Below are 24741 nucleotides of genomic sequence, written 5' to 3'. Positions count from 1 at the left end.
CTTTTTTTCCAGCAAGTCATCTAACATGGCAGCCATGTCAGAGTCAGGAAATAGGTACGTTTTCTGTTCCAACTCTCTCAAGGTGCTCTTGTATCTGTCTTGGGTGCGAGGAGGCTCACTTGTCTTTATCTCCTTCGCTTTCTTCTTGGAGGAGGTCTTGATGGGCGCTGAGGAGGTCTTGATGGGGGTAGTGTTGATGGTGAAAGCTTCCTTAGCGGGCTTTTTCCCGGTCTTGTCTACATTTGGGGCGAATACTTTATCCTTATTGAAGTTAGTAATCGGCTCCTTTTTCCCGTGATTAGCGATACTCAGCTCCATGTCGTGGGAACGAGTTGCTAGCTCTTCGAACGTTCTTGGTTTTATGCCTTGGAGGATGTAATGTAACCCCCAGTGCATGCCTTGAATGCACATGTCAATGGCAGAGGTTTCAGAAAGTCGATCTTTGCAATCCAGACTTAAGGAGCGCCATCTATTTATGTAGTCGATGACAGGTTCATCTCTCCACTGTTTCGTACTGGTCAGCTCTAGCATGCTTACAATACGACGAGTGCTGTAGAAACGGTTGAGGAATTCCCTTTCTAGCTGGTCCCAACTGTTGATAGACTCAGGTTCGAGGTCAGTGTACCAGTCAAAAGCGTTATTTTTCAGCGAACGCACGAACTGTTTGACGAGGTAATCTCCTTCTGTCCCAGCATTGTTGCAAGTTTCAATGAAATGGGCGACATGTTGCTTCGGGTTGCCTTTTCCATCGAACTGCATGAATTTTGGGGGCTGATAACCCCTTGGCATCTTCAAAGCATCAATCTTCTTGGAGTAAGGCTTTGAGTACAGTACGGAGTCATGCGAGCTTCCTTCGTACTGTGTCTTGATAGTGCTTGCGATCATCTCCTGTAGCTGCTGGATAGATAGAGATCCCATGGATGTCGTTGCTTGGTCTAGCTTCGGCTTCTCTTCGACTTTCTCCGCTGGTGGCTCCTCTTCTTCGTCGCCTTCTTTCTTTAATAGGCCAACAATTGGGTCGACTTTCACGTCGGGCAGCGCATCTAGTTGGTTGACAAGTGCGGCAATCTGCAAGTCATTCTCTTCCACAGTCCGTGTGAGCTTTGCGATTGCTTCATTCATCTGAGCTAGCTGCTCCTCGATTGAAGTTGCTCCAGTGGTCATGACTTGCATGGTTGTACTGCCGCTCGAATCAGCGTCGGAGAGTAGGGACTCTGAGTATTTCTTCGGGCTTCCCCCTTTTGATGCCCTTAGCGAGGCTAGGGTGATCACAGGTTCGTACCTCAGGTGCTCTTGTTCCTTTGACAGAGTTAATGCAGGGGCGGAAGCCGCGGCAAAAAGATCTCTTGCCTTACTTCGGGTTATGATGCCTGAAATATCACCACTTACGGCGATGATGTTCTTGTTCTTTGCTTTGATTGCAGGAACAGCTTGATCCTTTCTTGATGCCATTTGCATTTTTCGATGATTTGAGGATAGAGATGAGAGGTAGAGATGGTCCCACCGGGCGTGCCAAATTTGTAAACACGAAAATTCCTGAAACAAGAGACAAGAAAATCGTGTACAAAATATATTTTTTGTATTAATGATTTTGGGGTTACAATCTCTTTGTAATTTGATCCTCTGATTCTATCTTCGTAGGATGTGGGTTTGTGGATGAGTTGTTGATCCAAAGGGCCGTCGGGACTTGATCTAAGGATGCACAGTTGATGAATGGATCTTCAAAGGGCGTTGGGCTTGATCTTGAAGAATGGGTGTATGAGTTTGTTGAGGTTGTTGATCCAAAGGGTCGTTGGGGCTTGATCTTACGGATGATGAATGATGAACACTTTCTTCAAGGGGCCGTCGGGGCTTGATCTTGAGTTGGTTGGATGAGCGGATCTTCAAGGGCTTTTGGGCTTAATCTTGAAGAACGATTGGATGTGTGGATTTGTTGAGGTTGTTGATCCAAAGGGCCGTTGGGGCTTGATCTTAGGATGAACGGATGATGAACGATGAACACTTTCTTCAAGGGCCGTCAGGGCTTGATCTTGAGTTGGTGGAAGTTCTTCAAGGGCCGTTGGGGCTTGATCTTGAAGGGGGATTTGACGAAGAACGAAGAGTGCTTTCTTGATCCTTCGGGATTTGCTTGAGAGTTTTAGAGCTTCAATGCTTCAAGGTTTTGGTGTAATGTAAATTTCTCTTCCTTTCTTCCTTCCTTCCTTCTTTCTTCCTTCTTTCTTCCTTCTTTCTTCCTTCCAAAATGAATGCCTTGGCTTCCTATTTATAGAATTCAAAAACTTGATTTTTGGATTTAAATAATCAGATGAAATAAATCATTTCTGCCAGGTATTGACACGTGTCATATTTGATGACTTTTCCAATTTATTTCGATTTTTCGTTGAATCACACGCTACATGTAAAATTTATGTGACACGTGAACGTTGAAATTTTAATTATTGGTCAACATTCATTTCACCGAAATTTTGATGTCTACACTAGCTTTTATGCATGCGCATTTTTTGAATCACGGTTTGTTTCGTATGATTTACACATTTTAAATGTATTTATATGCGTAAATTGACAAAAGAAAAGTCAAATATTTGAAATAAATGAATAATTTTAGATCATGCTAGAAAAAACCCCTCAGAAACCAATTATAGCAGTTGAATCCACATAATTAAATCGATCTCTATAAAATTTACATTAAGAATAGATAAAATAATATTTAATAAACAACTTATTGAATCACATTATTGATAGTTCATTGTGAGGCTAAGCCTACCCCCTCCCCCTTAGTGTAGATAATATTGTTTGTTAAAAAAAAATCATTTGACAACTAATTTAATCATATTATTATCCGCGTGCGAAAGACTTTTTTTATAACCGGCATTATACGCCTCTTAAGATGTTTTGAATGTGTTTAAAAATAGAGAAAATAATATTAATTGAACAGCTGATTGAATTACATTATCGCTAGCCTATTGTGAGGTACTAATGAAAAAAAAAGTACAAAAAAATTAATTATTAAAAAAACACTGTTAAAATGATAAAAATACCCCTGTGTGATAGCCCATCTCGAATTACTTGTATCGTAGGTGTGAAATGACGATTTTGCCCCTGGACGTTAATTAGCGTTGTAGGGTGTTTGATTTGTTTTTTTTGGTTGGTGAACTCGTTTGGACCACACACTCACACACACCCATCTTTCCCGTGACTTCCTTTCTCTTCTCTCTCTCAGACTTCTTCAATTTTCTTCCATTTCCTTTGCAAGTGTACGGACAACTTCCATCCAACCATTTCTGGCACGGATCGTGTTTATTGTTGGTGTTTTTGGACTCCTCTTGAGCTCAAGATTCGATTGGTGGTCTTGGTTAGACGTGAAACCTTCGAAAACCCGAGAACCTGAGAACCCAATTTTGGTGCATTGTTCATGCACTCGTGATCGTAAGGTTTTTAGAAGTTTCTGAGGTTGTAGGAAGCTTTAGGACATCTTCACAAAGCTTGGGGAGTTATTTTGAAGTGTTTTGGACGTCAGGAAGTTCAAGTTCTTCGAGTTGCAGGTTTGGCCAGAATATCGAGGTTTCTCCGGCGAGATTCCGTTGGTTTTAGGTTCCCAAAGTGGTAAGGTTTTGTTCTACTCGTTGTAAGCTTCATTTTGTTACCAATTTCATGGAATTTGGTTGAGAAATGAAGAAGATATAAAGGTTTGAAGTTTTTCCAGAAACCGGCGAAATTTCGAGTTGTAGACGGCGGCGATCGGCGAGGCTCACCGGAGAAGGAGGCGAATATTTCGTCAGAGTTAACGGAATATTCTAACGACGTTAGGTAATGGCCATTAACTTTGGTTAGGGTTTTAACGGAATATTCCCTAACGGTGTTAGGGTTCCACATATGTGCCAGGCACGTGCCGCTCGTGGCCGGCGCTTGGGAGGTCAGAAAATTATTTTAAAAATATAAGGATGGTCATGAGGTTGAGTAGAGCTCGTTGGTATATTCAAACACCCTAATTGAGCAATGTATGAGAAGTTATTACCTAAGGTTGGTTATGTGCGTTAATTAACGGTTTTATAGTTGTTTCGCATATAGGTGAGGACTATCCGGAGGACGAGCGCAGCCACGTGAAGCTTGGGGCTTACGACCCCTTCTACGTATTAGTGAGTGGGCTTTTGTTTTCAGTATATATATATATATATATATATATATATTATGATTGGTATATTTCCAGAAATTACGTTTTAATGGTTTTATATTTGAAATGCCATGTCGAATATCGTCGATATTATTATTATTATGATTGTGTTGGTTATGCTTTGGTGCTACTGACGCTCAGGTAAGTCAGATGAGTATATTGTTAGTGATAGATGTGGTGTTGATGAGATTGAGTTATAGCTTATATTCCTGCACCTCGGTGATTGTGCTCCGCCAGAGTAGGGCCTAGCCTTCACATGATCATTCACCTCCCGCACCGTACGCTCACCTTGGATCCAAGGTAGGTGTCAGCCTATCGTACAGACCACTGTAGGTGGTTTCGACTCGTAGGTGACTTGCGATACATCGCACAGCTTTCACGTGATCGTAGCACTGAGTGTAATTAGATACACCAGCCTGTCGTACATACCACTTTAGGTGGTTCCGACTCGTGTGCAGGATAGTGGTTGAGGAGTTATAGTTTCAGTCGTACAGGTCACTTTAGGTAACTTCGGCTGATGTACTAATATTATTGACATATTATGATTTGTGTTATCTCACCTGCTTGGTGCTTATACTATTTGTTTGGATATTCTGACACGGCATATTTCTAGCATGACATATTTGAGCTTTATTGTTTTAGTGTGATTTGATATACGAGTACGTATAATATTTTCTGGAAAGTATACGTGTTTTACAAAGAGGGGTTATTACTTGATATTGAAATGGTTTGGAAAAGTTTGTTTTTGCCCACTCACGTTTTCTGTTTTGCGCCCCTCCAGGTTTTAGGTAGCGAGGACGTGGGTGACGAAAGAGGCATCGAGGCATTTCTGATAGAGCACCCTCCATGTAGGATTTTCTAGTTATCACTTGTGTAGTGTTTGTTTATTCTGGACTGCACCTAGGATACTTGAACTCCTACTTTGCATTTTCCTTTCGTGTTTGTCACTAGCACTCACTAATCTTGTTATTGTAAATTATCTTGTTGACTTTATTTTTCTCGTATTTTCACTATTTTGCTTTCGCATTGTGCACTTGGCTACGTCACCCTCCCGTGACGGCTAGCACGCCCCAATTTTTGGATCGGGGTGTGTCACATGCCACATCTGATGCCTTATTTTGGGTTGCTTTTGAAGTTTTTTGTTTGAGAGGTATTTTTATCCAAATTTTTTTATTGAAGCTTGTGACACCAAAAAACTCTATTCATCTTTAGTGTTGGCTTTATATATAGAAAAAGCATATGATACAAAGGTGATGAAATAGAGAATGGGGCCCGTGATTTGTGCGTGCAAGCTGGAAAAAGAATAAAATATTTAAAATTATTTATAACTGCAGAATGTGAAGTGAACGATCAAGATGAATTGATATTTTACGCGATCCGCAAAGAAGGATTCAGAAAGGATAATGGCCCACAGCTTCTTACGTGCACACTCGTGTGAATTTCACACAATTTTGTGTCCATATTTACCCGCTTATTAAACAAGTGTAGTTTCTTTGTTACAAGTCCAATTTGGATTTAGTTTGCTCTCACGCGTTCGTAATGATGAATAATCTCTCAATATACTAAGAAATGAGACAAATTAAGCACTGGCTCAAACGTCCACGTAATTGTTGAACCCAACAGGGGAATTTTAGTCAATTCCCACTTTTCAATATTAAAATTCAATAAAGTCGGAACGCTTTGTCACAAACTTGTTAGAGAATTTGAATGTTGAATACAATCATGGACAAGGAGGACATATTATGTTACCTCACCAATGCAAATATATGATCAGATAACTTTATTTAACAGGGAAGAGTTAATTAGAGTTTTCTAACAATATAAATAGAGAAGCAAAACAATATAAGAATTGTTATTGGCACTTCAAAAATCTCATTTTGCATTCCTATAATTAAAAGGAAAAATATAATTGTAAAGAGTGTAGAATAAAATTTTAAAAGTATTAATAACAGTTTCCAAAAATATATGTAAAAAACATCACCTCAAGTAAGGCATTTTGTTTTTATTTTTTCTTATTTTTGTTTTTTTTGGAAAATCTTGGCTACAAAAGCTTCTTTTTTAATTTTTTTTGGCATTTTGTTTTCTCTTTAAGAAGAAAAAAATAAACAATAATATTAGATGTAATGAAGTACATATTTTGTTTTGACAATACGATATTACACACTAATTTAATTATGGGTAAATTACATTTTCATACCTTAGGTTTGGGGCCTATTTCAATTCCTCACAACATCTTTAAAACATTTTACTTTCATACCTTAAGTACTATTTTATTTCAAAATAATACATCCGTTACATTTTCCATCCATTGATCCGTTAAATGCTGACGTAACTGCCACATATATGCCACATGGCAAAAAAAATAATTTTTAATTTTTTTTAATAAACATAAATCTTCTAAATATTAAAAAAAAAAAAAAAAAAACTAAAACCGTATCCCCCTCATCCTCCTCTCTTCTCCCCGCAACCCCCAAACCCATCTCCCCATCTTCATTTTCTTCCCTGCAACCCAGAAAAAAAAAAAAAAAAAAAAAAAAAAAAAAAAAGAGTTAGAAAACTAGATCCCATCACCCTACCCCCCCTCCCGCTGAAAACAACCCCCCCCCCCAATACGTAAACCTTCAACTGAAAAAACAAAAAAAAAAAAAAGAAAGCCCAGATCCCGTCAAACCCCCTCCCCTCGCGGTGTCGAAGCCTCATCATCTTCCATCCGTCGTTCGCACCCAATGTAACCCGCCAAGCGCCACGAAGTGAACCGAATCCAAATTCGGGTTCAAATTCGAGAGAAACAGAGAATTCTCATGCCCAAAACCAAGTCGACCGAAGTCGCATTTACCCCAAATCCAAAGCTTACCATCCACGAACAGCGATGAGTGGAACAACCCACTAGAAATACCCACCTCCACAGTACCGTTGTCGGCATTGTTCTTTTAATTCGAGCAATTGGGTGCTTGAATTCGGCCCTGGGTTGGTGCAAGAGTGAAGGATGAGGTGGGAACGACGAGGTTGGCGACTGGAGTTAGGTAGAGCTGGATTTCTTCGATGTTGTCGCCGAGCTGGCCGGAGGCGCCTCTACCCCATGAGAGGAGTTGGAGGGTTGTGGTGGGGACGTCATCGTTTTGGGTGGTGGTGGGGGCGGCGGTGGGTTCGTAAAGGTTGGGGATTTTGGAGATGGTGCTGGTGGAGAAGGGCGAGGAGGAGAGGCGGCAATTGAGGTATGCGAAAGAGCGGTGGTGCCGTGGCGGAGAGACAGATGGACACTCATGTTTACTGCTTTGTTCTCTTAATTGAAAATGGAGGTTTGTTTTTAGTTTTTTTTTTTTTTTTTTAGAAGATTCAGGTTTTTTTTTTTAATTAAAAAATTATTTTTTTTGCCATGTGGCAGCCACATGGCATATATGTGGCAGCCACATGGCATATATGTGGCAGCCACGTCAACACTTAACGGATCAATGGATGGAAAATGTAACGAAGGTATTATTTTGAAATAAAATAGTACTTAGGATATGAAAGTGAAATGTTTTGAATATGTTGTAAGGAATTGAAATAGCTCCCAAACCTGAGGTATGAAAATGTAATTTATCCTTTAATTATACTGAAAATATGACTTTAGCCTATAAAACTTAATTTTCTCTGCATAAAACCCAAAATAAGTTTTTTTTCTTGAATAAAACTCATTGACTAGATTCCACATCAGCAAATTCATTAATTATGTTTGACTTCATACATTAAAAAAAATTTGGATGCCTAAAATACCCCTATTTGAATTTTTTTTTTTTTTATATTTATAAACCCTCTTTGAATGTTTGATGTATATAATTAATGCCATGCGGATGGATGGTAAGAGAGAATTAATGATTTTACAAAAACAAAAAAACATTAATGTTATAAATTCATTGCCTAATAAATAATAACATAAAACATGTCTAATATTTGTTATTATACATGCGTAATTAAGTCAATAAAATTATATTTTACATATTAATGTAGGTAAATTATTTTTCACACACACATATATATGCCTAATATATGTAAAATTCATACAAAATAATTTACCTACAAAAAAAAAAAAAAGTACATTTGATTCAAATAGTGCACCTACTATTAAAATTTTAAAATGTTAGATTGCTTAAAAAAACAAAAAAATAATATACCCAGTATACGTAAAATACATGAAAAATAATTTACCTACGTAATAACAAACCCATATATCCAAACTAATTTACCTTATAAATTCATTATTTTATTTTTAAAAGAAACAATGTTTCTACTAGTTTGTTTGTTTTTTTATTTTATTTTTTCCAAAAATAAAGTACCTATTATTCAATTTTTACGAAAATTGTGTACCTATTGTGTAATTTAAATAAACTAATTGTTTAGTTTTTACAAGAAACAATGTATCTACTAGTTTATTTTTACCTTTTTTATTTTATTTTTTATTTTCACAAGTTAATGTATCTACTTTTTCAATAGAATGTATATTGAACTAATTAAATTTGGATTAGGCGATTTCAAATAAAAGAAGAAAAGAACTTTTTTTTCAATTAAATTAAAAGAAAAAAAAACTTAAACTAATTGAATGTTGTTTGTCACATCCCAGCCCGGGCGGGACGACTTCCCAAACCCACTCCACCACCATAGCACGATATTGTCCGCTTTGGGCTTACCATTCCCTCACGGTTTTGTTTTTTGGGAACTCACGAGTAACTTCCCAGTGGGTCACCACTCATGGGATTGCTCTAGCCCTCTTCTCGCTTAACTTCGAAGTTCCTATGGAACCCGAAGCCATTGAGCTCCCAAAGGCCTCGTGCTAGGTAGGGATGAGAATATACATATAAGGATCACTCCCCTGTGTGATATGGGATGTCACAATCCACCTCCCTTAGGGGCCCGACGTCCTCGTCGGCACACACGCGGCCAAGGTTAGGCTCTGATACCAAATTGTCACATCCCGGCCCGGGCGGAACGACTTCTTGGGCCCACTCCACCACCGTAGCACGATATTGTCCGCTTTGGGCTTACCATTCCCTCATGGTTTTGTTTTTTGGGAACTCACGAGCAACTTCCCAGTGGGTCACCCATCATGGGATTGCTCTAGCCCTCTTCTCGCTTAACTTCGAAGTTCCTACGGAACCCGAAGCCAGTGAGCTCCCAAAAGGCCTCGTGCTAGGTAGGGATGAGAATATACATATAAGGATCACTCCCCTGTGTGATGTGGGATGTCACATTGTTGACAAACAAAAGACAATAAATTAAAAGTCTACAAAAAAAAACCGTAACAGCCATATTAATGTTGGTGGCATGGTGTTGTAAATAAATTTAGATGTATGGACATCTTTTATCTTACATAGCATCAAATTCAAAATTTGGATTGTATTGAGATGTTTTAATATAGATGAGTTTATGTCTGGAGTTCAACCGTTGTAAGAAGCAAAATCTAAACACCCCTAATTATATACAACATCCAATTCCATATTACATATTCTCAGCTAAAAGCATCACAAATACAAAACTTTTCACATTGGATCCCATCACCTTAGTCATCGCCTAAAATTTGAAGGAAAATTTTTGAAATAGATCTAATTTTTAGTGACTTTTAACTTTTGAAATATGTTTAATTTTTAATTACTTTGACCCATATCAAAAAAACTCCAAATTTGAATAACCCCAACATCGTGCCTACTGGTGACAGCAGCCTCCTTAGGAACAGTCACATTCGCATTGAGCGGTACATTGCTCATGAACGCCTTGAGCTCCTCAATCCTTGCGTCGTCCGGCAGCTTCATCCTCGTCGTGAAGCTGCCACAGTCGGCATCTGATCTGGAGCACTCGCTCGTCCTCAAGCGAAACAAGCACATCCTCGTTGGAGAATGCCAGCAGAGTTGCCGTGACGACATGGGCGTTTCCGGTCTCTCTCCGGTTGAGTCGGAAGTTTACTGAAGAAAACGGATTGAATTCTCTGAAGATGTTGGAGATCGGGGAAAGGAATGGGAATGGGAAATCTGTGAATGGTTCCCACAGGTCAGCCGAGGGCCAACGAGGGTCGTCGAAGACGGTGGAGCCTTGTCGCTTGTTGATTGGGATGATCGACATCTTTGTTTGGAAAAAACTAGAGGGGAAAGTGAGGAACTCGGACGTTGTTTGTGAAGTGAGACATGGTGGTTGGCGGTTTTGAGTACTGACACGTGGATTGATTGGAAGGAGCTCGCAGGTTCTAGAAAGTAGGTGGGAGTCATTTGGTTGGACAAAATGGTCCATGAAGATTTGATCAAACAAACAAAGAATTTGCGTCAGGAAATCGGACTGAACCGGAGGGAGGTGAGAAATTGGGTTGGAAAATTGAATGAAATGGTGATTCAGACAAGCCGGTTCAATTCTGCCTGGTTTGTTATTTTTGAATTGTGGTGTCAAAATCCGAGAATATACATTTTGTTTGGTGCATCATTTCTGCGTAAATTAGCAACTAAAGTAAAGAGATAATAGATTTCGGAATGATCTTTTGCCATCTCTACAAGTGTTGAATGAAGATCGTGAGCAAACTAATCAACGTAAAACGCACACACATTCTCCTTCAATTCAATTGTAATTCAGTTTAACTGTAAAGCCCTATAATTTTCCGATACAAAACGACATATCATGCCAAATACTAACTGCAAAATGCAGCCTATGGTCATCCATTCAAGTACGTTACTTCTCGACACTAACCTGTAACTCCAATGTTCCGCGGTCATTGTTTCTTGAGCAAGCGGTCATCATCGAACCTGTTAAAGTTAAAGGGATGCAAAGACACATATCTATACTAACAATATCTATATATACTAAAACCCAATCAGGGTGGTACTGTGGATGACCAGTGGGCGAACGATTTTGCCCCTGGCTTTTTCCTCCGGTTATTCTTCTCTTTGGTTTTTGGGGAAGCAAAATGCCACTTTTGCCCATTGCTTCCATGCGTCTATCATTGATGGATCCTCTATTTGGACCGTGTGTTCTCGATTTTTCTTTTGCTTTCCATTTCTTTCTCACATCTTTCTCACAGATCTCTCTTCTGCTATTCTCGGGCTTACTAAATCTCGCCTTCGATTCCAACAAGTGCGATCAATCTTGCCCCTCAATTCCCTTTACCTTTCTGTTGCCTTCTCTCTTTCGCCGTCGATCTCTGCTTCGATCCGTCTTCTCTCTCACAAATCTTTGCTTCTGTCCCCTTCGAACCTTTTCTGGGTAAGCTATATAATTTATGTTTTTGTTGTTAGATTTCTTTTTTTTTTGGGCAGATTTTTAGATTTGTTGTTTTAAGACCCATTAGAACCTATCAGATTGGTTTTTTTATTTTCTCAGGGTGAATATGGTCCTCGCCACCGGAAGATCCACGTCGCACGTCAAGAACATCGCTCAAGCCCTAATTTACAAGGCAGGTTCGAATTTCTTTCTAATTTCAGTTCCTAATTTGTGTTTGGTTGCCGAGAATCAAAGGGAAACGGAAGAGAGTGAAACGCTGAGTTTTATTGCCTACTGACTAGAAAAAAGGAGTGAAATATTGTCTTCTGTTTGGTTGCCTAGAAAATTTGAGGTTGGGGAAAGAGACAAGGGGTGTAAGGAGTGTGGTTGCACATGATCGTTTAAGGTAGAGATTTTGCTTTTTCCCAAAGGCAAAGACTAAAACCTAAACATATAAATTAGGACATGAATTATAGGTAAAGCGCATGCAATAAACTGGCAAAGTCAAAAGCTAATCTAATCTGGACTACCAAAGTCCAAGTTCTTACGAAATGCCTAGCCACATTTTTTAGTCTGGACATCAGATACCAATGGGCAAAAGTACACTAGAATTATTTAAAAAACATGAATTAATAGATTAAGAAAAAGAATGATTTAGGGTGGAATTTGAAGGTGGAGGATTTAGGGAGAGCTCAGATGGTGGTCCATGTAATTTTGATTAATAATTAGTCATCAGAATATGATTATTCAGGATGATTCAATGGATAATCATCATCACACCTCCCCCAATTTGCCTCTTCCAGACTTATTGCACCAAAAAATATTTTAAAAAAAAATTGATATAGAAAAAAATAAAAGAAAATGAGGAATCAGAAAGAGAGTCAATCATCAGGAAGCAGCAAATATGTTGATGCGTGTAAGACTAGGGCGACAGAGCTTCTCATCACTTTCCTTACTATTTCTTAATTAACCCTAATTTATCTGATATGCTTTTGTAATTATTCTATCATTCAACCTAATCGAAAACACAGAAAAACAGAGGAGAATATGGAGAAGCATAGCAAGAGGCCGTGCTTTTATAGGCTCTTAGATTAGGGTTTTGCATTTTTTTCTCAATTTAATTTTTCTTTTTTCCAGTGCGGGCTTCTTATATTTAAGGCCTAGCCGAATTTCACGTGCAAGCTTATATCTTGGGAGATAACCTATTTTCAAAAACAATTTTTCAGAGTACTCAAAAAACTATTACACATTCATCTAAATTATAACACGTGTATTTATGTGCAAAAAAGCCATAAGGATCATGGCATTTCAATTTTTTTTCTTGGTTTTTACTGTTACTTGAAAGCAACATTAGAAGCATGTAATAATTTGGTTACAAAGCATGAGATTAGTTATTTGGAATAGCAAGGTTGTATAAAGAAGTCACTTATCCATAGAATTTTTGTAAGGTAAAAGATGCTTATCAGGGTCAAGAGATTTTAATAGTGTAGCGGAGATCATTAGCATCAATGATTTTCGCAGTTCCATCTTCGGGAAACACCATCTTTTGTATTAATGACTAAATGAGGTTTTAAAAATTTTAGTAGGTGAAGCAATAACGGTTATCATTTTATTTTTCTGGATTCCGAGCACTGATTTTGTTTTCGCAAAACAAGTGGAACCTCTAGGGTTGTAGAAAGTTGCACACATGCTGAAATCATGTCCTGCCTTTTTTTCTCTGTGAAACTCTCTCTGACTTCTATGGATTTCCATCAAAGGTATAGACAAAATAACATTGGGATAATTTTGGGATCCTCTACTTTACACCTCTACGTGCACATTCATTTATTTGTATTCAGAGTGTTGATGATTTAGTCAAAAGGTTAGCTAGTGCATGGTCTAATATGTTTAAATCCTTTTTTTTTACATGAACTTTTGTTATTCTTTTTCGTTTAGTTCATTTCAATTCGTTTTTAAAGTCTGTTGATTAAGAAGTGTAAAAACTGAACAGCTTTTCTGGATGTATTTTATTAGACTTCGGTGGACAAATGTATCTTTGTTGATCAATTTTATCTCTGTGTGATCATTCTCTTTGTGTTATAAATATTCAGGGCTGCAATTTTCTTTCTATCTTTATGATATTAATTTTTTTTTTCTTTTCATGATTGCAGGTTTTTGATAAAATTCACCTTCACATACTGACTAAAAACATATAAAGGCTGTTGGTGATTGGTATAAAGACAAAATAAAAAAGGTATGAATAAAATGTTTGAGATTATATGATTTGATTTGATTTTGTAATGTACAGGATTCTCTTTATATTTTTCAGATTAAATGGGTTTAGGACTGTATTGGTTAAATCTAATTAAATTTTTGGAATTTGCTATGAACAATATCTTGGTTCATTACAGGGTTTGGTGGTTGTACTTTTGAACTGCACAGGGTTGAGAAAGAAAAAAAAAAAAAAAAAGACAATTTTGTTGGCAATCAATATAAAGACAGAATCCAAAAGGTATTCTTGGATGATATCATTTGGTTTCAATTTGTGACCTGTGATTTGCAATATGGATTAATAATCTCAAAAAAAATTATTCGTTATTTTCTTCTTTTCGTATATATTTTTTTTTCCATGATTGATTTTGAATAAATTAACATTTGTTTCTGATGTAAGTGGCAATTTATAATAGATCGTCCCGTGTTTCTTTTTAGGCTTAACTTTTGTTAATTAAAATGTTGTTTCATAACAGGTTTGACCCCAATTTTGTCGTTGCGTTATAACAATGTGATTCTAGCTTGCACAAACTACGAGGTATACTCCAACCTATTTTTTAACCGATATTATACAATCCATGTTTTATTGAAAATTTTGAATATTCTGTGATGGAAAATGTTATGATAAATTGCAAGGTAGAAATTCTATTATGAGTTCTTCAGCTGATTTGGGGCATGTTTCTTTACAATATTTAATTTCATCTGGAAACAAATAGTGTTTAGAATCACCAAGTCATACAAAAAGTATTTTAAATTGTTTTTTAACCAATCTATTGCCAACTTTTCCAGTGGGTTTCTTTTTTTATTTTCCATTATTTTGCAACAAACCAAAGCCTTTCCATGCTCGAGAATTAATTTGTTTTGTTTGATTGTTATGTTATAATACTATATGTGGTTGCAAGTTTGAAAAATGTAGGGAGTCAGATCAGTTATAAACAAATTGGCATGGTTCATCCTAATGCTATATAAGTTAGGTTGCTGATTTGTTCCCTCATTTACTCAAAACACTAATTACCAATGAAGAAAAGAGAAAGCAGAGTAAAAGAAATAATTTTAATCTACAGTCTTGGTTATCAATTGGGTGAATGTAGGCTTCTCTGTCTCTGTAAATTTGTATTGGTTTTCTGTTTTAGGTTGATTTAATTAATGGCGTCTGCTTTTGTTTCAGATTAATTTGGTTGCTACTAACAAAAATTATTTGTGCTTATTGTCTATTTTTTTCTTTTCATGTGTATGTGTAAATATATATATATATATATATATATGTATATATTTTTTTTCCATGATTGATTTTGAATAAATTAACATTTGTTTCTGATGTAAGTGGCAATTTATAATAGATCGTCCCGTGTTTCTTTTTAGGCTTAACTTTTGTTAATTAAAATGTTGTTTCATAACAGGTTTGACCCCAATTTTTTCGTTGCGTTATAACAATGTAATTCTTGCTTGCACAAACTACAAGGTATGCTCCAACCTATTCTTTAACCAACATTATAGAATCCATTTTCTGTTGAAAATTTTGAATATTCTGTGATGGAAAAAGTTATGATAAATTGCAAGGTATAAATTCTTTTATGAGTTCTTCAGCTGATTTGGGGCATGTTTCTTTGCGAGCTTAATTTCATCTGGAAACAAATAGTGTTTAGAATCACCAAGTCGTACAAAAAGTATTTTAAATTGTTTTTTAACCAATCTACTGCCAACTTTTCCAACGGGTTTCTTATTTTATTTTCCATTATTTTGCAAGAAACCAAAGCCTTTCCATGATCAAGAGTTAATGTGTGCTTAAGAATTAATCTGTTTTGTTTGATCATTATGTTATAATACTATATGTGGTTGCAAGTTTGAAAAATGTAAGGAGACAGATCAGTTATAAACGAATTAGCATGGTTCATCCTAATGCTTTATAAGTTAAGTTCCCGATTTCTTTCCTCATTTCTTCATTAGTGATTTGTATTTTCAGTGACTTTTCATTCTTGGGTAATAAGTTTTTGTCAAGAGTAATTGTGTTCAATTCTTTCTTTTTTTTTTTTTTTTTTTAAATTTATGTTCTGTCTAGTTCTGTGTCATGTGATTGGAGTGTCATATGATTAGAGGTTCCAAAAGAGAAACATTACTTCTTTTATTTGGTCAGACGAGGGGTGAGGAAGTTCTGTTCAATTTTGGTTTTTCCGATGGCTTAGGAAGAAATTATGTCACTATTAATATTGCAGGTGTCCAACTTGCAAAAATTACAAGTTATGCTACAATCTATACTTCTTAGGTAGATTTGATTCAAATTGATATATTTCAGTGAGAAAAAAAAAATTATCTTTTCTTTTAGTTAAGAACTCTTAGAACTTCAAATTTGTAAAAGATGTGAATATTAGAACAATGGCAATAGAACCACTTTTATCTTTTCTTTCAGTTAAGAACACTTAGGATTTCAAATTTGTAAAACATGTGAATATTAGAACAATGGCAATACAACCGCCAATCCATATGATTGTAAACAGATTTCAACATATATCTAAATAGTATGACATATCATATGTATTTAGCACTTTTCACATGTTTTATACAGTTTTAAAACCCGCAGCAATGCGCGGGCACCGTTGCTAATTTTAACTAAATAAGGAAAAGTAAAATTGAAGCCCATTCTACGACAACAAATCAGCATTGATTGATAATGTATCCATTAGTTACAATGATATTTGCCATGGACGAGTTTTCATATTTTGAAATCGTTACTTAATAACTTCATGTTTGATATCATCGAGAATGTCTTTCTCAATATAGGCAATCCAACAATCATCTGTCCCTTGATCTTCCATTTGATTGAGTAACCAATTCTTCACAATCCTCATAGCACAAAATGCCCTCTACACTGGAAGATGCAATTGGTAACATGAGTGCTAATGTCAACAGCAAGTAAACTAATGGGTAAACAGTTTCTTGTTTTGTCTCAACCATTTTTTGTGCAAGACCTGCAATACCATTCAATCCTGAAAACTCAATGCTAGAGCGCATGTCCATAATGTACATCTTAAGCTGATTTTCAAGTATCGTCAAGTGCCAAAAAACCCCTTAAAAAAACAGTATCATCAAGTCAAGTGCCAAAAAGTCATTCAGGTATACTGAGCAAGCCGAATCAACTTTTGTTTGCCAAAAGCAGAGAATGAATATCACTTGGATTCATACATGTCACACAAAGAAGCAACTCAATATTCATCTCAGCAAAACAAATATTTAGCTCTTGGAGTTGCATATCAATAACATTACAAAACATCTCAACATGATAATGATGCATATATGAGATCAGAATCCTCTCCTAATCTAAGGATGAGGATCCTCATGACCAAGTGATATGGATCCTTAGATGAAAATCCAACGGTTATAATTATTATAACTTTAAAGGGACCCTCCTGTTTGTAGCCGTTGAATTTTCATCCAACAGCCCACATCCTTTGATCATAAGAATCCTCATTCTTAAATTAAGAGAGGATCCTGATCCGCATATATGTCCCCGCCGAAGTTATTTTATCCCTACATAAAGACTTCATTGTTCATTATTGATTGAAAGATAACAACCACCACTATTACATCACACAATACATAAAGACTTCATTGTTTATTTAAAGTATCTGTTGGCTTTTACAATTTGTCCCGTTGTGAGATTTTTCTTCCGTTAAATCAGACTTTCGTTTGGTGTGTGGAAATGTGAAAAGTTTGTCTCTTTGTGTGATTTAAATATATGTGATAGGAGTGTGTTTATGATGCTTTTAGCTGAGATTAATTTAATATCATATGTAATGTCGAATTGAATGTTGTGTATAATTGACGCATACCAATCAAGAATGTCGGTCAGTACAATTTGATTCGGGATCTTAGTAGACATTTTGGGTTGGGATGTGTTAATAATTAAACTAATGTATAATATCTCACAGTAAAAGAAAATGTAAATCATTACATTTGATATTATCTTTTACATTGTGCAATTAGAATGATAAGCCAAAGGCATTTGCATTTTATCGGAGAGAGAAGGTGAGGATTAGGGAGAAATTTAATTTTAATTCCAACTCTTTTTTTTTTTGGTGGGGCTCCAACATTCCAATTACTCTTGAAGTGCCAAGCTAGGTGTCTAGCGAGTCTTCTCAACCTCACTTTATGAGTGAGTTAAGTGAGCAAATCCCATGCGAGAATGTGTGCGTTAAATGTTTTGAGATATGCAAAAAGTAAAATCATAGTAGTTGCATTGTTAATTTGATGTATTGGGTTTACTTATGCAGTTTTAATTTGGCTAAAAAAAAATTATTTTAAAGGATAGAAATTAGTAAAGATGTGTTAAAAGTAAAAAATTAAAAAAAAAAAAGTGTTGATATCACCACTATTTTAAAAAGATTCATTCAATTTGCATGACTAAACGACCTCAAAATGAATAAATTTTACCTCACCTTTGGGGCTTGTTTCTTTACTTTACTTTTGTAAAAGAAAGCACTTTTACTTTAGTGTGTTTTTAGTAAACGATACTTTAATTTGTTTTATCTTTAATGAGATTAGTTCCTTGACCGAAAACAAAAAAATAAATTTTTGAAGAGATATTTTTATACAATGATAAAAAAAAATGTGCAATTCTAATTAGAACGTTTCTACCGTGAAATGACGTAAATTGTAATGCCACGAAAGAGTGAGGATGGCTCAAGCCATTGTATTGTCGTTTGAAAATTTGGGGTTTGTAAGCAATGCATCCTTTTTTCTTCCACTTTGTCTTTTTCTTGTTGAAGAGAATACAAAATGACAAAACTGAACTCGTCGGGTTTAAGTGAATTTTGACATGGACGTTTGAGAACTAAGCAATTCACTAAAACGACGTCGTTATAGGAGAAAAAGGTAAGGTTTGAGCTTTTCGGATTCTTCTTTGCGATGGTGGCTCTGCAAGTCAGCCAGATACCGGTTTCAAGAAGATTCAGATGCCACAGCTCGAATCCACCGTCAAGACAATCTCCGACACACCGTCTCCATACGCTAGCCTCCGATCTCAGAAGTGGGCTGTCGTTTCCGTGGCTGTCGGAGGGTCACCAAGGACTTGAAGCCCACAAGGCAACATGCGAGACTAATTTGTACTATTCAATTATGAGAAATTTTTGTAGTACGTAATCATAATGAAATTGCAAGAGACGGCAAAAATCGTATACAAATTTTGTAGTACAAAATCATATGGAGAAAACCAAAAACAAGAATTCACAATCTTCAATGTCCAATACATTTTCTCCATCCGGGAAGTTTTCCCCCATTATCGCAGCAGAAATCAACAAAAGCATATATATAAGGACATTTTATCAGGTACTGGTTGGACCACCTTTATTACCTGCCATAAACAGAGAAACAATTCGATATAAGAATCTCATTCCACAAAACTTCTTCAGTCCGGGCCTAAACAAAAAAATCCCGAAGATACATACTTTCATCCAAATCATCCACCGCCATTAACAAAACCACACCCTATATCTTCCTTCAACTAAGATTAAAACAAAAACTAAAACCCTAATCATTCCGAAACATACTTTTGGAATCAGAATATAAAGGAAACATGAAATTATATGATCACACAGAAATGGGCCGGGGATTGGACTTGTGCTCAGAATCGACCTCTTCCTCTTCAGATTGATCACCGAAATGGCGCCGCTTCTCCTCCCCCATCGCTGCTGCTGTGTGTTACGGGCCGGACGCCTCTTAAGAAAAGGACTAAATTCAGAGGTAAACCCACAAATTCCTGATCACAAAATTCCTAATTAATCAAGTTACCAAGGTCCTAAATTCCCAATTACAAAAAATCACACTGATCAAATAATTAGTTTCAGCAACCCACACATTTTTTTTTAAATTTACAAACTTCTACGAAAAAAGGGACGGTGATTTCTCCACCTTTAATCATGTGAGATCTTAAGCATATTTACTCCGGACATAAAAAATAAAAAAAACTAAAAATAAAAACAAAAGCATAAAGTAAAAATACCCAACAGCAAACCGAAGATTTAGCCCTATAAAGCTTTGCTGAACCCCTACCAACAAAATTTGTGAGAGCAAAGCAGCTATCTAATACATGAAACTATGATTAGCAGATGAATTAAAATTAATGATAATCCAAATCATTCAAAACCATTTCCATCCCAAATGCAATCGATTAACAGACACATCTGCTTGGAATTTTAAAGTTGGTATTTATAAACCAAGGGCAAAGAACAAATAATAAATTACTTCACTCTTAACATGCGTAGCTTTATATAACACAAACTACTAACATTAAATAGTTAATTTGTTTAGATCATAGAAAATATCACCATAGTTAAATTAGGGTTTGAGAATTACTGCACCTATTGCTATTGGACTTTGATCAAAAAGGTCAAGGTCAATACAATGCAAATGAAAACCGACTAAAAGCCTCACTACAGATGCAGGAGCATCGTTTTGTTGCCACATGACCCAGGGCAGCCCTGTATTTAAAGACAACGGTCATGCTTGCTGCCCACTTAATATAGGTTTGGGCAACAGCACCGTATGCTTGATCAATGGTTCCATACTCGTTTTCAATCTGGTATAATTGAAACAACAATTAACCCATAGAAAGGTTCTGTTAAGTGCTTCTGGAAAAAGGATTTGTTGGATTGCTTTTCAGCTTGCTTGCTTTGTGGTGATATAGTGCGTGCTTGGGATTTCATGCTTGGTCCAAGAGAATGGAGAAGACTGAAGATAAACAACAGTTGAAAATTAGTAGGTTCACTACCTCAATTTTAATGAAAAATCTTTGTTACAATTGATCACACCAAGACAAAAATAAAGGAAGACTTCTAATCCCAAAAATTAGCAAAAATTCTACCATCCTAAATTCCTAATCCCACTTGACTTCGCTGCCCCACACCCTTGTCCCCTGTCTCCCATTGACTAAAAACACTCCCAAATCACACCAGCTTGCCAAACAAAGCCACTGGCCACATCAAAGATTAGGCACGATTCAGATAACCAAATTCAAATAACAAAGTTCAGATAATGAAATGCAAAGAACACGATACATAAAGTAAAATTCAAGAACATGATTAAGAGAATTTGAACTATACTGTGTTGAAATCTTACCAAAGAGCGATGGTTCCAAGGCGGCAGCAGTCAGGCTAACATGGATTTAATATGAAAATCCTCCCTGCCGAAAATCCTCTCAACTAGATCCCGGCGAACCTCTCCATCCAACCCGTCAACCCTTCTGTCCCTCATCCCTCTCCCTCCCCGAGTCAAAAGCCCATATCCAACCAAAAGACTGAAAACCCGTTCTTACGCCCAGTGTCAATCTTGTAAATAAAGCGAAATTTGGGCTGAAATCAGCCCGGTGGCAAGCTCGTAAATAAAATGAAATGTATCCAAAATTGCACAGTGCCACTGCTCCCCCTACTTTAGGCTAAAGTAAAGTGCTCATTCCTAAATGCAGTGTTTAGAGCCTTTGGTATGCATACTTATTATCTTCAAATCCACTGTAATCCACCAAAATTCTTAACCTAATGAAATTCCACAAAATTTTTAAGTTTTTTAATACACATAAATTTGCATGAACTTTAAAAATGTCAATTAAAATCTTAAGTGACTACACATAAATTTAAATGAATTTTAAAAAGACTACCCAAAATTTTGAATTCTCTTAGGGGGTGTTTGTTTCCCCTCACTAAAGTTCATTGGACTGAACTAGACTAAAGATTACTCCAGTCCCATGCTTGTTTCCTGGCTGGACTAGTTTTAATGGGATTAGCCAGGACTCGCTTTCACTAACAACCTCACTAGCCGTTCTTAGTGTGTCCCCTCGAAAGCCATCGGACTAGCTAAGAACTTCTTCGTCCTGCTCGAATCACCTCCCTGACATCGATTTCGATGGCACAAGCTTTGGGCGCGGCTTCATCTCTGATGAGGAACTCGTCGACTGGGTCATCTCCACCATCTTCTTCTTCTTCACTGCTTCACTATTGCCATGGTTATGGCTTTGAAGCTACTGATTTTGGCTTTGCCTTCGGCTTGCCTCCTCATCGACTGGGTCATCTCCACCATGATTGCTTCGCAATCTTAGTAAATTGATTTTTGTTCTAGGTTTTTGGGTTTTTTTTCTTTCTGGTTTTTAGGTTTTTTTTTCTGGGATTTGCAGGTTTAATTGGTTATTGGAAGGCTTGCCCTTCTTTTTGGAATCTCTAAAGGCTTGGCGAATGGTTAACCAACAAACTCTCTTAATTAAACAAGAAAAGTAAGAGATTGATGCATAATTTGGTAGAGAGAAAATGATGGGGAAGAGAAACGAGGAAGGGTAAAGGAAGGAAGGGAAAATAAAATTTGCTTGGGTCCATTCATTTCTAGACTTCACTGCCCTTTAATTATTATTTTTTGTTAATTATTAAGCCAAAAGTGAATTAAAAATGGCAAATATATATAGTCTGTGACTTAGTCTGACATTGCATCAAACACTTCACTAAGCTAGTCCAACTTAGTCCAACACGACAATTACGTTTGTTGCACCGGACTGTCTTGGACTAGACTAGCTTCAAGGACTAGACTAGCTTCAAGGACTAAGCTGGACTGGCTTGGACTAGACTAAGCTGGACTGGCTTAGTGAAGCGTTTGGTGCAGTGTCGGACTAAAACATAGGATAATAAAAATAAAAATAAAACTCATGATATATAACAAAATATTCATATTATTTGCTTCAACTTCAATTTCAACCACCATTAAAATTTTCAATCAAAATTTTCAACATCCAATTCCTTATTCCAACACCAAAATGCTAAATTTCAAAATACCCAGTTCAAAAATCATCAAAAACCAATCATCCCCCTCTAGTGGAAGAACATATACACTATTTATACCGAACAATTGTCTTGATTGTGTCGCTGATTACATTAAGAAAGCTTCTAACATTCAAGTTAATTCTTGATGCATGACCATAAAATTCCAAAACTTGACAAGAAATGCAATTACAAATTTTCTATCTTTCAAATGAAAAATTGGTACAAATTGCAAATTGGATTTGATAATTCGAAAAATTGGAGATAGAGAATTGGGGGAGGGAGTTGCCAAATGTCATCAGGAAGCCATATTTGACGAGCTCCTCATTCTCGAACTTGTTGAGGCCCCAAAGAAAGCACGAGCTTGGAGGCAAATTGAACTTTGTCTTGATTTTGGGAAAATTGTGCGTTTTTATTTGATACCCTAGAGGAGTAGACGTTTTGAAATTCTAGGTATGCAACATTGCAATTCCTAATTCGTCTTGATTCTGGGAAATTTGATGTTCGCTGGGACTTAAAAATCGTGAGAGAGATGGAAAGCTTAGATATTCTTGGATGTAAGGCGATAACTTCATGGCGTTTGGCGGTCTAGAGGAGGATACAGTGGTTAGTGGAGCTGTTTCTGGAGCTGCAGGCACGATGTTCGGTGGTGCAAGAGCTAGAGCTGCTGAATCGATTGATTGCAAGCCCAGGAAGAAGTAAAGCTTAATGGTAGCGGGTTGAGGATCTAAGGAAGATGAAGAGAGCTGAGGAAATCGAAGAGAGGAAAACGCAGACGAAGCTGAGAAAGCTAAGGGATGGTCTTAGCAATCCCACATTTCTTGGGCGGTCTCACTAAGAGCTTTTAGTGAAGGAGTTAGTCGAGGCGAATCTGGCGTAATCCCATTAAACATGGTCCTTACACCTGCCAAATATTGGTGTCTAGTCCAGTGAAGAATGTTCAAATTCCAACATGGTCCAAGTAGCATTTATGAAGAACGTTTAGATTCCCAACAATAGGCTTGACCACCAGAGAGAAAAGCCTCAGCTTAACAATGGTGAGAATCTAATTCAGCACAATATCATGACAACTCCTAGAGTTCTTGAAGATCCGATTGTTCATTTCATTCCATAAACCGTAAACAGTAGTAGCCAAATACAACTTTTTCACTGTAAAAGCTAACAAATTTCCTTTCCAATGAAAAGTTGCCCAATCTAAGTACAGAGGTCATGGAGAATTTAACAAAGGCACGTCACAAGCACCTAAAACAACGTGCCAAATCTACATAGTAAAAGGGTCGCTGAATAAAAAGATGAGCATGAGATTAAAACCCACTCCCATAAGAGCAAGAAGGATTTACCTCGATCATGCGTAGAAAATTTGCCCTTAATAGCTAGCCATAAAACGAAGCTAGCTCTAGGAATACATTGACCGTGCCAAACCAAACTAGACCAAGCCACCGTAGGACCCGAAGGTCAACCTTGTCAATCATAAATCGACCAACTCCACTTATTATCAATCACAAATCGAACTAAGCAGAGCACCATTTGGGATGCCAAAATTGATAATAAATTAATTGTCGAATATCAAACTAAGAAGGCCATGGGGTGTCAATTGTCATGCCAAAAAAATTGTAGAGTTTCCATCACCACTAGCTTGCCGTTAACTAAAACTGAAAACTTAGGACTACTCACACAACAACAAATTCAATTAATCATGGAAGTTGGAAATCTGAAAGAGTGTCTAATTCCCAATCCAGAGTATCATAAGCCTTCATAATGTCCACCATGTGAAGTACTCCCTTATAGCTACACAAATCTTAAGGGCAATGGAAGCACAAAGTACGATCCGCAGATTAGTGCTGGTTCCATGCCCATTCTAAGGGCACACTCTGATACTTCAACTAGGTGCTATCCCTCACTCCGAGGGCTTCTACATCACAGTCCCTTACACCAACTTCAACTTTCCTTCGAACTACCCTAATTTCGATTTCTTAGAGATGTATGATAGCTTATATGAGCAAAATATCTCGTCCCATAATTTTATTGCTGCAATATTAGGCTTTAATGTCTAACTGCAAATCCCCACTCCAAGATTTCATGCATCATCTATGATAAGTACAGAAGAGATGGCTAATCATCTAGGGTTACCTAGCATTATATTGACTACTAGCAGTGCAGCAAATTCCTAGAAGATGGTTACTTTCCAATTCAAGGTAACAATCAGACATCTCAAATTTTTTGAATTCTGTCTTGACATATTAACTATAAGATGTAAATGCATCAAATTGATCAATTGATTGATTGATTTTAACCTTTTTACGGGAAATAAGACTC

At 36.8% G+C, this 24741-nt stretch overlaps 2 long non-coding RNA genes, 1 other non-coding gene and 1 pseudogene across 5 annotated transcripts; 1 reads left to right on the top strand and 3 right to left on the bottom strand.

Moving 5' to 3' along the window:
• Positions 1-9520: 9520 nt before the first annotated feature.
• Positions 9521-10625, bottom strand: LOC125468564 (annotated as a pseudogene).
• A 555-nt stretch (positions 10626-11180) lies between these two features.
• LOC103935142 lies at positions 11181-16178 on the top strand. Of its 2 annotated transcripts, XR_007250982.1 has the most exons (6): positions 11181-11389; positions 11507-11583; positions 13537-13619; positions 13777-13877; positions 14113-14174; positions 15037-16178. It is a non-coding gene; the product is annotated as an uncharacterized LOC103935142 (long non-coding RNA). The 2 variants fall into 2 exon arrangements; XR_007250981.1 differs by having other exon boundaries at positions 13777-14174.
• LOC125468652 lies at positions 12253-12337 on the bottom strand. Its single transcript, XR_007251037.1, has one exon. It is a non-coding gene; the product is annotated as a small nucleolar RNA U31b (small nucleolar RNA).
• Positions 16179-18762: 2584 nt separating the features above from the next.
• Positions 18763-21535, bottom strand: LOC125468583. Of its 2 annotated transcripts, XR_007250980.1 has the most exons (4): positions 20747-21535; positions 19990-20359; positions 19265-19388; positions 18763-18983 (listed from the first exon to the last, which is right to left on the bottom strand). It is a non-coding gene; the product is annotated as an uncharacterized LOC125468583 (long non-coding RNA). The 2 variants fall into 2 exon arrangements; XR_007250979.1 differs by lacking the exon at positions 18763-18983 and having other exon boundaries at positions 18990-19388; positions 20747-20942.
• Positions 21536-24741: the final 3206 nt, after the last annotated feature.

This window comes from the organism of the source record quoted next, unplaced genomic scaffold (genome assembly GCF_019419815.1).
Source record: "Pyrus x bretschneideri cultivar Hongxiangsu unplaced genomic scaffold, Pyrus_bretschneideri_v1 Contig39, whole genome shotgun sequence".
Classification (NCBI taxonomy): Eukaryota; Viridiplantae; Streptophyta; class Magnoliopsida; order Rosales; family Rosaceae; genus Pyrus; species Pyrus x bretschneideri.
The sequence above is the reverse complement of the archived record's forward strand: the minus strand, read 5'-3'. Positions and strand labels throughout refer to the sequence as shown.